This window comes from Nicotiana attenuata, chromosome 7 (genome assembly GCF_001879085.1).
Source record: "Nicotiana attenuata strain UT chromosome 7, NIATTr2, whole genome shotgun sequence".
NCBI lineage: Eukaryota > Viridiplantae > Streptophyta > Magnoliopsida > Solanales > Solanaceae > Nicotiana > Nicotiana attenuata.
In genome coordinates this window covers 5057636-5062194 of record NC_031995.1, presented here as the reverse complement: position 1 = coordinate 5062194, position 4559 = coordinate 5057636, and the positions used below count along the sequence as shown (strand labels likewise).

The window sequence follows — 4559 nt, the reverse complement described above, 5'->3', positions numbered from 1 at the left end:
GCTCTATTTATTATAGTGATAATTTATATGTGAATGACTATCTCCAACATGATGTTTATGTCTTACCTAATGTGAATGCTAATTCGATTATGCATGTTTCAAGTCTTAAGAGGAAAAGAGATGATCATGTAAATCAAACATACCTTTGGCATTGTAGGCTTGGTCATATTGGAGAGAAAAGAATTAACAAGTTGTACAAGGAAGGGTACCTTGACAAGTATGATTTTGAATCATATCCAACTTGTGAATCTTGTCTCAAAGGAAAAATGACCAAATCTCCATTTATTGGAAGTGGAGAAAGAGCTTCTGAATTATTGGGACTAATTCATACAGATGTTTGTGGGCCCATGAAAATTCAAGCTAGAGGTGGATATTCTTACTTCATCACCTTCACTGATGATATGTCAAGATATGGATTTGTGTATCTTATGAAACACAAGTCTGAATCTTTTGAAATGTTCAAGAGGTTCCGTAGTGAAGTTGAGAAGCAGACTGGTAAAAGTATCAAAGTACTAAGGTCTGATAGAGGTGGAGAATATCTTAGTGAAGATTTTACCAGATATCTCAAAGAGAATGGGATTCTCTCACAGTGGACACCTCCAGGAACACCACAACACAATGGTGTGTCTGAAAGGAGAAATCGAACCTTATTAGATATGGTGAGATCTATGATGGGGTTCACTGATCTTCCAATAAATTTATGGGGATATGCTTTGGAAGNAGTGAGTGGCTGTAGAGACTTCACGGTGAGCTGCTTTCCATTCCTACATCGCTCGGCAGCCGATGAGTCTTCTGTATTTTGCTGTCTTCCTATTTCAGACAGTAGGGTAGACATGGTGTATATTTCTACTAGATGCCCGTACACTGTGATACCAGGTCTTGGCACGTTACACTTTAGTAGACTTTGTTTTTTTTGGGTTGTGTAATATTTTTACTACTCCCTGTATTATCGTCTTTTGGTTCTAAACCCAAGCTAAATGGGTATTTCATCTAAAATTGAGTAAAATTCTATAAGAATTGTTAGACTAATCCGCACTTGGCTTGCCCGGCAAGGTTGTTGGGCGCCATCATGACCTATTATGGAATTGGGTCGTGACAAAATGAGTTACATGTTTTTATTTAAAATTGTGACTAAATTGTAGAATTCAATTTAGAATTGAATTCCATAAATGAGTTTCGTGTTTTTATTTTAAAATTGTGACTAAATTGTAGAATTCAATTTAGAATTGAATTCCATAAATGAGTTACATGTTTTAATTTTAAAATGTTGACTAAAGTTGTAGAATTCAATTTAGAATTGAATTTCATAAATAAATTATATATTTTTTATTTATGGAATACTTACCACAAGACATGTGATTTGTATTGGAAATTATGTATATATATATGTGTGAGTCCTAATTAAGAATTAGTGAGGTATACATCTTACACAGCAAGAGAATTATTCTTGAGAAGAAAAATTACTTTGAGAAAGTAATAGTGCAATATAAAATAAAGATAGAAAAATACTAGTACAAGAAAATTATTTCTTGTTCTTCTACCTTTGAGTTGAAATTTTTGAGAAATATTTCAACACAATATTTTCATTCGATTTGTTCACGGGGTTTCATTGATCAAGGAGTTGATAGCAAGGACCAGTCTTGGTGTGGATACACATGGAGTCTTCGCACTATCGAAGAAATTTAAAAACGAATCTCTCTTCACAAGGTATGTCTTAGATCCGATCTTTGATATGTAAATAAATTTTAAACACGAAAATTCCTACCTAGGATTGCTTTTATGTTCCGCTGCGTGTTATGAACATCTCTATGCGATCCTATATATTCTTGTCCGGTGTGATTCCATATATTTGATATCTCAATGTCTTCTGTGACATTGCTGGACTGAGCATGTAGTTAGTTTGGGTTTGAATTATTATTTGTTATCCGTATTATAATTTATAAAAAAAGAGAAGGAATGAAGAAGACGAATGAGTTGGGTTTCAATTATTAGTTTGTTATCATTATTAGCTTGTTTTATTTTGTAAGCATGAATATATTGTATATACATACATGTATGTCTGGGCAGTAGGTGTGATACTTAGGTCATTTTGAATTTAATTAAAGAAAAGTCAAACTTTTGTATCAAATAGTAATAGATGCAAATGGTAAGCTCTTTTATTTCAATAAACCCATGTCCAAAAACTCTTAGCCATACCACAATCTTAAATCTAGCTAAATATGAATATCCGTAGTTTGCTTTAAGTTGAGTGCAATCCTTGGAATAATTTAAGGCGTGCCATGCCAAATAAAATCCCTAAGCTCATGGCCCTCACAAAACTAGCTACCTTTTCTTATAAAAAATTTGAGGTGTGCCATTTTCATTACATGGCCCTCATGTAACTAATTTTAACTCTCTAGAAATCGAGGTGTGCCATTAGTTGAATTTTCCATGGCCCTCGCAAAGTTGAAAGTACGTAGATGCTTTAGGCGCGCTATTTTAATTAATTTCCTTAACTCGGGTGTGCATTTCATGTGACCCAAATCCAAATCCTAAAACGTTGAATAGAATGTGTTTCGGATTGCGGGTGCATTTCATGTGACGCAATCCAAAGACATGTTTTAAACGACGTTTAATTTCCTTTAAAATTAATTAAAAGCGGTAAATAATTTAAAATTGCATCATAGGTTGAAACATGCATTAAAATCAGATATTTAGCCATTATAATAGTTTAAGCGACCGTGCTAGAACCACGGGATCCGGGGGTGCCTAACACCTTCCCTCGGGTCAACAGAATTCCTTACTTAGAATTTCTGGTTCGCAGACTTCACTTGGAAAGTCGAATATTTTCCTCGGATTGGGATTCAAGATAAACCTGTGACTTAGGACACCAAAAGCCAAACCTTTCCCAAGTGGCGACTCTAAATAAATAAATAATTCCGATCCGAATAATGTCACTTAACATGGAAAAACTCCCTTGTACATTATCCTTCGGTGTAGGTGTGTAAAAAGGAGGTGTGACAGCTCTGGCGACTCTGCTGGGGACACAAACCCAGAACTTCGGTTCAGGGTTTAAGAATTCGAGCTTACAATAACTGTTATATTTGGCTTTATCTGATTTTCCTACATGTTCCATGCTAAATGTGCTAAATGCTTTACCGCTTTGATATTTGATGAATTGTATATATAAACTGTTACGAAACCCATTTTCTCTCTGAGTCTTCTAAATCATGAAGAAGGGTGCACTTCGTGTAACTTCTTTTCTGTCTAGAGTCCAATTCATTTTAGAACGAGGTTCGGATAAGTTGCTAAGCCGGCGGAGCTTCTGTATTCCCGGTACGCCCCTCCCCCTCTCCCCCCCTCCCCCCCGGCTCGAGTTGTCTGCTCGGGTAAGCTAGGTCTAGAACAATAAATCCAGGTTTTTAACCATAGTATAACAAAGCCTCATGCCGGATCCCTAGTAGGAACGTTTGCTTGCATCATGTGCATCGACCGTAGGGACTCAACACAGGGGTTGGGTCCGTTAGGACAGGTGTACCCCAAATTAAAAAGACCATCCTGATGCATCTTACGTGCTACTTGCGCATTTGTTTGTTTCGACTTGCATGTTGACCGGCTTCTAGAATGGAGAAAGAAAATAAAAAAAAAATCAAAAAAAAAGTGTGAGAGGTAGGTATTTAGAATATTCTGAAACTCTGCCGAAATTCTGAAAAAGCGAAAAAAAAGAGAGAATGAGCCAAAAATTTCAAGTGCCATGTTTCCCGTGTTCCGTCCTAACTGGCCGAACTACGCGGGTCTGATTCTCACCGGATGTGAGATACGTAGGCAAACCTCATCGGTTCCGATCCCAATGTTCAAAAAAGTCCAAAAACATTTTCTTTTGTTCCTTCTTTAGAAATCTTTCCTTAGAAAATTCCAAAAAAAAAAAGAGAAAAAAGATTTTTAAACTCAAAAAAAATTAGTTTACCTTCTCTTTGAAGTCTTTCATACGAAAAAAGAATAAAAAGAAAAATAAATAAAAATACAAAATACCAAAATACGGGTTACCTTACATTTTGAAGTATTTTTTAAAAAAAAAAAAAAAATCCAAAAAAAATCAGAAACAAAAATTCAAAAAATACTCTTTTCCTCTTTAGATGTCTTTACTTTTGTAATGCCCATAAAAATTTTGAAAAAATTAAAGTCCAAAAAATATTTTCGCTTCTCTTTAGAAGTACTTTTGTAAATAAATAAAAATACCCAAAAATCCAAAACATTTTCTTAAAAGTCCCTCTTTCGAAAATTAGGAGACAACTTCCAAAATCCAAAAATATTTTCTTTATTCTTCAGAAAAAGAGAAAACAAATGAAAATTCAAACAAAAATATTTTCTTTTTACTTTTAAAATTTCCCAAAGTTCAAATCAAAAGCAAATGAATTTTTAGAAGTCTTTCTTTCAAAAACTAAAACAAAAATCAAACCCAAAAAAGAAAATTCCTTTACTTCTTTTAAAGCATTTTTTTAGAAAATTTCCAAAGAAAAAAAAAACTCAAAAAACAAATAATGTTTTACTTTTGCTTTAAAAGCTTTCATGGTCTAAGT

The 4559-nt window shown here is 34.1% G+C and overlaps 1 long non-coding RNA gene across 1 annotated transcript in view; it reads left to right on the top strand.

Moving 5' to 3' along the window:
* The window catches only part of LOC109228587, a 13286-nt gene continuing 10139 nt past the window's right edge, over positions 1413–4559 (top strand). Inside the window, exon 1 of the long non-coding RNA XR_002068403.1 lies at positions 1413–1707. This is a non-coding gene — a long non-coding RNA (uncharacterized LOC109228587). The remainder of the gene's footprint in view (positions 1708–4559) is intronic.